At 44.1% G+C, this 11,392-nt stretch overlaps 1 pseudogene; it reads left to right on the forward strand.

Moving 5' to 3' along the window:
- Positions 1-603: 603 nt before the first annotated feature.
- Positions 604-11,392, forward strand: part of LOC116371612 (F-actin-uncapping protein LRRC16A-like) — an 87,562-nt pseudogene continuing 76,773 nt past the window's right edge.

Below are 11,392 nucleotides of genomic sequence, written 5' to 3' on the forward strand. Positions count from 1 at the left end.
TCCCCATCAACATTACCCCCCCATCAACATCAACATTACCTTCCCCATCAACATTACCTTCCCCATCAACATTACCTTCCCCATCAACATCAACATTACCTTCCCCATCAACATTACCTTCCCCACCAACATCATCATTATTTTTTCCTCCCCATCAACTTCATCACATTCATCTCCATCATCTTCACAATCATCAAATTCCTCCTCCTCTTCCTCATCATCATCATAATCTCTAGGCCAACCCTCCACTCCACTTCCACTCCCCCCTTTATTCCTATAGCAGGTAATGTAAAGCAGGTAGCCTTGTGCTTAAGAGTGTTGGGCCAGTAACTGAAAGGTCACTGGTTCGAATCCCTGAGCCAAATATGTGGACAAAAATCTGTCAATGTGCCCTTGAGCAAGGCACTTCAACCTTATAATACAGCATTAATACACAGTACAGCATGTAGCTTCACACAGCGCCAGCAGATGTCCCCTTCTCCTCGCTGCTGCTGCGCTCCTTGACCCGTCTACAGCCAGCCAGCCACGACGGCCCGGGCGTCGCAGGAGAGGAGGGGCTGGCGCATCACGGTCTGTAACGTACTACGAGGGCCCTGTGTGAGGGTGTGTGATTCTTCCGGTGGCGGTTCATTCTCGCGAGGTGAGCCCTGATGGTGTCATCTACTAGCCGTTAATCAGCGGATTCTCTGAGGAAATCTGTTATTTTTTAAATGTATGATTTTCCTATCCTGAGTTTTAGAAACGGACAGGAAACGGAGGGATATGCGCCCAGGCAAATGTGGATACATCTTACCGAAAACGCGAGGGGAGGGAAACATGTAACCGGGCGTTCGGAGCGGCACCTGACACTTCGCGAGCAGGACTCTCTGTCTGTTGTATCCACCCGTTATTTTATTATTTGAATTATTGACACACAGTATTTTTGTGTTTTCCGTTGGATATTATCGTCGAGCCAAGACTTCAAAAATGAGCGAGGAAGTATCAGAGGTCCCCAAAGAACTGCTGGGTAAGACATGTGAACACCGGTTTGTTAACGGTAGCTACTAACCGCTAGTAAAGGCAACCCGCTGTGTCTTATTGTGATCCAGGGAAACCCACGGGCTTGTAATGATGCGGGATATTACTGTGTGGCAAAATGTAGTTACTGATATTTCAGTAATAACCATCCAACAGAGAAACGCTGTATTCGGCGAATTCCATTGTTTAGACTATCATTTAACATTTAACCAGACTGGCTGGGTTTAGCGACATAAAATCGTATAATAGCAGAAAAATCGTTTAGATATAGAGACATCCCAGTGTCTCAGTGAGATTGTCTTTCATCCGTTTTTAAATCGTGTCTTTATCCCAGTAAATCATTGTCCCGTTGTATTGGGCTACAGTATTATTAAACCCGTGAGTACATCTCTAACGGTTTGGAAACCTCAGGCATGGCGGAGTGTAGCTTCAGACGGTCTTTGTAGGTGTTTTTTTTATGTTTCTCTCTGGTAATCACCTTGTAAAACGTAGAATATCTGAGCTAATGTCACCTACGTGTAACATCAGTCAGGTAACTCATCTCGTTCAAACCTCATGGTCCACGTGTGTGTCTGTGTTATTAGTCCCCACGACATCAGATGGACCTGCACCTGCTGGATGTAGAGGAGTTGATGTAAAGGACAAGTCATGATACAGTGTAGTCCTTAAAGCATGGTGTGTGCTCATTGGCCTTTATGCTATACAGTGTAGTCCTAAAGCATGGTGTGTGTTCATTGGCCTTTATGCTATACAGTGTAGTCCTAAAGCATGGTGTGTGTTCATTGGCCTTTATGCTATACAGTGTAGTCCTAAAGCACAGTGTGTGTTCATTGGCCTTTATGCTATACAGTGTAGTCCTAAAGCTAGGTGTGTGTTCATTGGCCTTTATGCTATACAGTGTAGTCCTAAAGCACGGTGTGTGTTCATTGGCCTTTATGCTATACAGTGTAGTCCTAAAGCATGGTGTGTGTTCATTGGCCTTTATGCTATACAGTGTAGTCCTAAAGCATGGTGTGTGTTCATTGGCCTTTATGCTATACAGTGTAGTCCTAAAGCACGGTGTGTGTTCATTGGCCTTTATGCTATACAGTGTAGTCCTAAAGCATGGTGTGTGTTCATTGGCCTTTATGCTATACAGTGTAGTCCTAAAGCATGGTGTGTGTTCATTGGCCTTTATGCTATACAGTGTAGTCCTAAAGCATGGTGTGTGTTCATTGGCCTTTATGCTATACAGTGTAGTCCTAAAGCATGGTGTGTGTTCATTGCTGATTGGGTAGCGTATTAAACACTTTGCATTAATTGGCCTTTATGCCATACCAGAGGAGTTACACTGTAACTAAAATGTAATTACCTAGCTGTGACCCTATAGGCATAACAGTGTTCAATAATCACATCCAAATGTTATTTATCACATGTGCTGAATACAACAGATGTAGTAGACCTTACAGTGAAATGCTGAATACAACAGGTGTAGTAGACCTTACAGTGAAATGCAGAATACAACAGGTGTAGTAGACCTTACAGGGAAATGCTGAATACAACAGGTGTAGTAGACCTTACAGTGAAATGCCGAATACAACAGGTGTAGTAGACCTTACAGGGAAATGCCGAATACAACAGATGTAGTAGACCTTACAGTGAAATGCTGAATACAACAGGTGTAGTAGACCTTACAGTGAAATGCTGAATACAACAGGTGTAGTAGACCTTACAGGGAAATGCCGAATACAACAGATGTAGTAGACCTTACAGTGAAATGCTGAATACAACAGGTGTAGTAGACCTTACAGTGTAATGCTGAATACAACAGATGTAGTAGACCTAACAGTGAAATGCTGAATACAACAGGTGTAGTAGACCTTACAGTGAAATGCTGAATACAACAGGTGTAGTAGACCTAACAGTGAAATGCTGAATACAACAGGTGTAGTAGACCTTACAGTGAAATGCTGAATACAACAGGTGTAGTAGACCTTACAGTGAAATGCTGAATACAACAGGTGTAGTAGACCTTACAGTGAAATGCTGAATACAACAGGTGTAGGTAGACCTTACAGTGAAATGCAGAATACAACAGGTGTAGTAGACCTTACAGTGAAATGCAGAATACAACAGGTGTAGTAGACCTTACAGTGAAATGCTGAATACAACAGGTGTAGTAGACCTAACAGTGAAATGCTGAATACAACAGGTGTAGTAGACCTTACAGTGAAATGCTGAATACAACAGGTGTAGGTAGACCTTACAGTGTAATGCTGAATACAACAGGTGTAGGTAGACCTTACAGTGAAATGCTGAATACAACAGGTGTAGTAGACCTTACAGTGAAATGCTGAATACAACAGGTGTAGTAGACCTTACAGTGAAATGCTGAATACAACAGGTGTAGTAGACCTTACAGTGAAATGCTGAATACAACAGGTGTAGTAGACCTTACAGTGAAATGCTGAATACAACAGGTGTAGTAGACCTTACAGGGAAATGCTGAATACAACAGGTGTAGTAGACCTTACAGTGAAATGCTGAATACAACAGGTGTAGTAGACCTTACAGTGTAATGCTGAATACAACAGGTGTAGTAGACCTTACAGGGAAATGCTGAATACAACAGATGTAGTAGACCTTACAGGGAAATGCTGAATACAACAGGTGTAGTAGACCTTACAGGGAAATGCCGAATACAACAGATGTAGTAGACCTTACAGTGAAATGCAGAATACAACAGGTGTAGTAGACCTTACAGTGAAATGCTGAATACAACAGGTGTAGTAGACCTAACAGTGAAATGCTGAATACAACAGGTGTAGTAGACCTTACAGTGAAATGCTGAATACAACAGGTGTAGGTAGACCTTACAGTGTAATGCTGAATACAACAGGTGTAGGTAGACCTTACAGTGAAATGCTGAATACAACAGGTGTAGTAGACCTTACAGTGAAATGCTGAATACAACAGGTGTAGTAGACCTTACAGTGAAATGCTGAATACAACAGGTGTAGTAGACCTTACAGTGAAATGCTGAATACAACAGGTGTAGTAGACCTTACAGTGAAATGCTGAATACAACAGGTGTAGTAGACCTTACAGTGACATGCTGAATACAACAGGTGTAGTAGACCTTACAGTGTAATGCTGAATACAACAGGTGTAGTAGACCTTACAGTGAAATGCTGAATACAACAGGTGTAGTAGACCTTACAGTGAAATGCTGAATACAACAGGTGTAGTAGACCTTACAGTGAAATGCTGAATACAACAGGTGTAGGTAGACCTTACAGTGAAATGCTGAATACAACAGGTGTAGTAGACCTTACAGTGAAATGCTGAATACAACAGGTGTAGTAGACCTTACAGTGAAATGCTGAATACAACAGGTGTAGTAGACCTTACAGTGAAATGCTGAATACAACAGATGTAGTAGACCTTACAGTGAAATGCTGAATACAACAGGTGTAGTAGACCTTACAGTGAAATGCTGAATACAACAGGTGTAGTAGACCTTACAGTGAAATGCTGAATACAACAGGTGTAGGTAGACCTTACAGTGAAATGCTGAATACAACAGGTGTAGTAGACCTTACAGTGAAATGCTGAATACAACAGATGTAGGTAGACCTTACAGTGAAATGCTGAATACAACAGGTGTAGGTAGACCTTACAGGGAAATGCTGAATACAACAGGTGTAGTAGACCTTACAGTGAAATGCTGAATACAACAGGTGTAGTAGACCTTACAGTGAAATGCTGAATACAACAGGTGTAGTAGACCTAACAGTGAAATGCTGAATACAACAGGTTGTAGTAGACCTTACAGTGAAATGCTGAATACAACAGGTGTAGTAGACCTTACAGTGAAATGCTGAATACAACAGGTGTAGTAGACCTTACAGTGAAATGCTGAATACAACAGATGTAGTAGACCTTACAGTGAAATGCTGAATACAACAGGTGTAGTAGACCTTACAGTGAAATGCTGAATACCACAGGTGTAGTAGACCTTACAGTGAAATGCTGAATACAACAGGTGTAGTAGACCTAACAGTGAAATGCTGAATACAACAGGTGTAGTAGACCTTACAGTGAAATGCTGAATACAACAGGTGTAGTAGACCTTACAGTGAAATGCTGAATACAACAGGTGTAGTAGACCTTACAGTGAAATGCTGAATACAACAGGTGTAGTAGACCTTACAGTGTAATGCTGAATACAACAGGTGTAGTAGACCTTACAGTGAAATGCTGAATACAACAGGTGTAGTAGACCTTACAGTGAAATGCTGAATACAACAGGTGTAGGTAGACCTTACAGTGAAATGCTGAATACAACAGATGTAGTAGACCTTACAGTGAAATGCTGAATACAACAGGTGTAGTAGACCTAACAGTGAAATGCTGAATACAACAGGTGTAGTAGACCTTACAGTGAAATGCTGAATACAACAGGTGTAGTAGACCTTACAGTGAAATGCTGAATACAACAGGTGTAGTAGACCTTACAGTGAAATGCCGAATACAACAGGTGTAGTAGACCTTACAGTGAAATGCTGAATACAACAGGTGTAGTAGACCTTACAGTGAAATGCTGAATACAACGGTGTAGTAGACCTTACAGTGAAATGCTGAATACAACAGGTGTAGTAGACCTTACAGTGAAATGCTGAATACAACAGGTGTAGTAGACCTTACAGTGAAATGCTGAATACAACAGGTGTAGTAGACCTTACAGTGAAATGCTGAATACAACAGGTGTAGTAGACCTTACAGTGAAATGCTGAATACAACAGATGTAGTAGACCTTACAGTGAAATGCTGAATACAACAGGTGTAGGTAGACCTTACAGTGAAATGCTGAATACAACAGGTGTAGTAGACCTTACAGTGAAATGCTGAATACAACAGGTGTAGTAGACCTTACAGTGAAATGCTGAATACAACAGGTGTAGGTAGACCTTACAGTGAAATGCTGAATACAACAGGTGTAGTAGACCTTACAGTGAAATGCTGAATACAACAGGTGTAGGTAGACCTTACAGTGAAATGCTGAATACAACAGGTGTAGTAGACCTTACAGTGAAATGCTGACTACAACAGGTGTAGTAGACCTTACAGTGAAATGCTTACTTACAAGCCCTTAACCAACAATGCAGTTTCAAGAAAAATACGTGTTAAGAAATTATTTACTAAAATAAACTGAAGGTAAACATAAATAAATTATAGAAAAATAGCAAATAATTAAAGAGCGGGGTCACCGGTTAGTCGAGGTCATTGAGGTAATATGTACATGAATGTATAGTTAAAGTGACTATGCATAGATGATAAACAGAGAATAGCAGCAGAGTAACAATTGGGGGGAGGGGAGGGGGTGGGGGGGTCAATGCAAATAGTCTGGGTAGCCATTTGATTGGCTGTTCAGGAGTCTTATGGCTTAGACGGTAGAAGCTGTTTAGAAGCCTCTTGGACCTGGACTTGGCTCTCCGGTAACATCTAAACAATGTAGGACTACAACGTAAATAAATAATTGATTGAATTGTATTGAAAGGAAGCTGGTCAAATCCTGACTCAAGTTACTAGTTTAGTTGCATGTAAGGACACCAGATTACACCAAACCGTGGATAAAGACCTCTCTGTTTCACAGTGATATGATAGGATTCGGCTTGGTGACTTTTACCCTCCCGATATGACACCAGACGTGTGTAGTTGACGTTAGACGTTTCTAGATTCCAGTATCATTGAGGTTGATCGACCAGCTCCTGATAAACTCACACTCTGTCCTCATGATGGAATTATGTTTGGAAGCACCACAGTAACACAAGCAGTTGTAAAAGCAGAACAGTATTGGGGCCAGTTCTCCCATCAGAACAATCATGCATTGTGATGGTGTGACTGAGAGAATGAGGGCTGACATAACATCATGCATTGTGATGGTGTGACTGAGAGAATGAGGGCTGACATAACATCATGCGTTGTGATGGTGTGACTGAGAGAATGAGGGCTGACATAACATCATGCATTGTGATGGTGTGACTGAGAGAATGAGGGCTGACATAACATCATGCATTGTGATGGTGTGACTGAGAGAATGAGGGCTGACATAACATCATGCGTTGTGATGGTGTGACTGAGAGAATGAGGGCTGACATAACATCATGCATTGTGATGGTGTGACTGAGAGAATGAGGGCTGACATAACATCATGCATTGTGATGGTGTGACTGAGAGAATGAGGGCTGACATAACATCATGTGTTGTGATGGTGTGACTGAGAGAATGAGGGCTGACATAACATCATGCATTGTGATGGTGTGACTGAGAGAATGAGGGCTGACATAACATCATGCATTGTGATGGTGTGACTGAGAGAATGAGGGCTGACATAACATCATGCGTTGTGATGGTGTGACTGAGAGAATGAGGGCTGACATAACATCATGCATTGTGATGGTGTGACTGAGAGAATGAGGGCTGACATAACATCATGCATTGTGATGGTGTGACTGAGAGAATGAGGGCTGACATAACATCATGTGTTGTGATGGTGTGACTGAGAGAATGAGGGCTGACATAACATCATGTGTTGTGATGGTGTGACTGAGAGAATGAGCGCTGACATAACATCATGCGTTGTGATGGTGTGACTGAGAGAATGAGGGCTGACATAACATCATGCATTGTGATGGTGTGACTGAGAGAATGAGGGCTGACATAACATCATGCGTTGTGATGGTGTGACTGAGAGAATGAGGGCTGACATAACATCATGCATTGTGATGGTGTGACTGAGAGAATGAGGGCTGACATAACATCATGCATTGTGATGGTGTGACTGAGAGAATGAGGGCTGACATAACATCATGTGTTGTGATGGTGTGACTGAGAGAATGAGGGCTGACATAACATCATGCATTGTGATGGTGTGACTGAGAGAATGAGGGCTGACATAACATCATGCGTTGTGATGGTGTGACTGAGAGAATGAGGGCTGACATAACATCATGTGTTGTGATGGTGTGACTGAGAGAATGAGGGCTGACATAACATCATGTGTTGTGATGGTGTGACTGAGAGAATGAGCGCTGACATAACATCATGCGTTGTGATGGTGTGACTGAGAGAATGAGGGCTGACATAACATCATGTGTTGTGATGGTGTGACTGAGAGAATGAGGGCTGACATAACATCATGTGTTGTGATGGTGTGACTGAGAGAATGAGGGCTGACATAACATCATGTGTTGTGACATCACAGTCAACGGCAATAGAACAGAACAGGGGAGTGACGGTAGAATGAGGATCTCATTTCTTCTAGGAGCTGTTGTAACACATAGCAGCATGGAGCAGTCAGTCAGCACGGAGCAGTCAGTCAGCATGGAGCAGCCAGCACAGAGCAGTCAGTCAGCACGGAGCAGTCAAATCAAATCAAATCAAATTTATTTATATAGCCCTTCGTACATCAGCTGATATCTCAAAGTGCTGTACAGAAACCCAGCCTAAAACCCCAAACAGCAAGCAATGCAGGTGGAGAAGCACGGAGCAGTCAGTCAGCACGGAGCAGTCAGCACAGAGCAGTCAGCACAGAGCAGTCAGTCAGCACGGAGCAGTCAGTCAGCATGGAGCAGCCAGCACAGAGCAGTCAGTCAGCACGGAGCAGTCAGTCAGCACGGAGCAGCCAGTCAGCACGGAGCAGCCAGTCAGCACGGAGCAGTCAGTCAGCACGGAGCAGTCAACACGGAGCAGTCAATCAGCACAGAGCAGTCAGTCAGCATGGAGCAGTCAGTCAGCACAGATCAGTCAACACGGAGCAGTCAGTCAGCATGGAGCAGTCAGTCAGCATGGATCAGTCAGCCAGCACGGAGCAGTCAGCCAGCACGAAGCAGTCAGCCAGCATGAAGCAGTCAGCCAGCATGAAGCAGTCAGCAGTCAGTCAGCACGGAGCAGTCAGTCAGCACAGAGCAGTCAGTCAGCACAGAGCAGTCAACACGGAGCAGTCAGTCAGCATGGAGCAGTCAGCAGTCAGTCAGCATGGAGCAGTCAGCACGGAGCAGTCAGTCAGCACGGAGCAGTCAGCATGGAGCAGTCAGCCAGCATGAAGCAGTCAGCCAGCATGGAGCAGTCAGCATGGAGCAGTCAGTCAGCACGGAGCAGTCAGCATGGAGCAGTCAGTCAGCACGGAGCAGTCAGTCAGCACGGAGCAGTCAGCATGGAGCAGTCAGTCAGCACGGAGCAGTCAGCATGGAGCAGTCAGCATGGAGCAGTCGGTCAGCACAGAACAGTCAGCATGATAATTCTCTGTCAGAACACACCAGGAAGAGAAAGTAGCTGCATTGTCTGAGTGATGCTCATTGTTCTGTTCTCTCTCTCTCACACACGCACAGACGCACACACACACAACCAGGAGGATGCTCTCATAGCCCTCACCTGGATTGTGTGTGTGTGTGTGTGTGTGTGTGTGTGTGTGTGTGTGAGAGGGAGGGAGGGAGGGTGAGAGAGAGGGGGGGGGGTGAGAGAGAGAGAGAGCAAGTGAAAGAGCAACAGCGAGAGGAGAACACTGATTTGCCTGAGCAACTTTCTCTTTGTCTGACGACTCCGAGGCTTGTCAGCTTATCACCAGCTGGCACAAGGCCAAGCACCAGGGTGAAAGGGTCACATCTTAGGAAGTTTACAGATCATGGCTCCTAATTGATTGTTACAACAACAGAACAACACCTGTGTTCCCAGAGAGGGTTTGACCCAGGCCCAGTCACAGTGAAGGAGTTAGCTAATGTTCGAGCAGTCACACAGTCACAGCCAGAACAGTTATACCAAACTCCCCCATACAGACCAGACTCCAGAATTAGGAGTACAGTGTGAAGAGAGGGGGTAGAGACAGAGCGAAAGCAACAGAGAGAAAGAGAGAGAGACAGAGCGAGAGCTACAGAGAGAACCAGAGAGAGAGAGAGAGAGAGAGAGAGAGAGAGACAGAGCGAAAGCTACAGAGAGACAGAGAGAGAGAGAGACAGAGAGAGAGAGAGAGACAGAGCGAAAGAGAGAGAGAGAGAGATACAGAGAGAGAGAGCTACAGAGAGAGAGAGCTACAGAGAGAGAGAGCTACAGAGAGAGACAGAGCTACAGAGAGAGAGAGAGCTACAGAGAGAGAGAGAGCTACAGAGAGCTACAGAGAGAGAGCGACAGAGAGAGAGAGACAGAGAGAGAGCTACAGAGAGATACAGAGAGAGCTACAGAGAGACAGAGAGAGATAGCTACAGAGATATACAGAGAGAGAGCTACAGAGAGATACAGAGAGAGAGAGAGAGAGATACAGAGAGTGAGAGCTACAGAGAGAGAGAGATACAGAGAGAGCTACAGAGAGAGACAGAGAGAGATACAGAGATATATAGAGAGAGAGATACAGAGAGAGACAGAGAGAGAGAGAGAGCTACAGAGAGAGAGAGAGCTACAGAGAGAGAGCTACATAGACAGAGAGACAGAGAGAGAGCTACATAGACAGAGAGAGAGAGCTACAGAGAGAGTGAAAGAGAGACCGAGAGAGAGAGAAGCTTCTGATAGGAAGAAGCTAGAAGCTTCTGATAGGCTAATTGACCTCATTTGAGGCTTTTGGAGGTGTACCTGTGGATGTATTTCAAGGCCTACCTTCAAACTCAGTGCCTCTTTGCTTGACATCATGGGAAAATCAAAAGAAATCAGACCTCAGAAAAAAAATTGTAGATCTCCACAAGTCTGGTTCATCCTTGGGAGCAATTTCCAAATGCCTGAAGGTAACACGTTCATCTGTACAAACAATAGTATGCAAGTATAAACACCATGGGACCACGCAGCCATCATACTGCTCAGGAAGGAGATGCATTCTGTCTCCTAGAGATGAACGTACTTTGGTGCGAAAAGTGCAAATCAATCCCAGAACAACAGCAAAGGACCTTGTGAAGATGCTGGAGGAAACAGGTACCAAAGGATCTATATCCACAGTAAAACGAGTCCTTTATCAACACAACCTGAAAGGACGCTCAGCAAGGAAGGCACTGCTCCAAAACCGCCATAAAAAAACCAGACTATACGGTTTGCAACTGCACATGGGGACAAAGATCATACATTTTGGAGAAATGTCCTCTGGTCTGATGAAACAAAAATATAACTATTTGGCCATACAGACCATCGTTATGTTTGGAGGATAAAGGGGGAGGCTTGCAAGCCGAAGAACACCATCCCAACCGTGAAGCACGGGGGTGGCAACATCATGTTGAGGGTGTGCTTTGCTGCAGGAGAAACTGGTGCACTTCACAAAATAGATGGCATCATGAGTAGAGGTCGACCGATTATGATTTTTCAACGCCGATACCAATTATTGGAGGACCAAAAAAGTCGATACAGATTAATCGGCCGA

Source organism: Oncorhynchus kisutch, unplaced genomic scaffold, assembly GCF_002021735.2.
Source record: "Oncorhynchus kisutch isolate 150728-3 unplaced genomic scaffold, Okis_V2 scaffold3444, whole genome shotgun sequence".
NCBI classification, from domain to species: domain Eukaryota; kingdom Metazoa; phylum Chordata; class Actinopteri; order Salmoniformes; family Salmonidae; genus Oncorhynchus; species Oncorhynchus kisutch.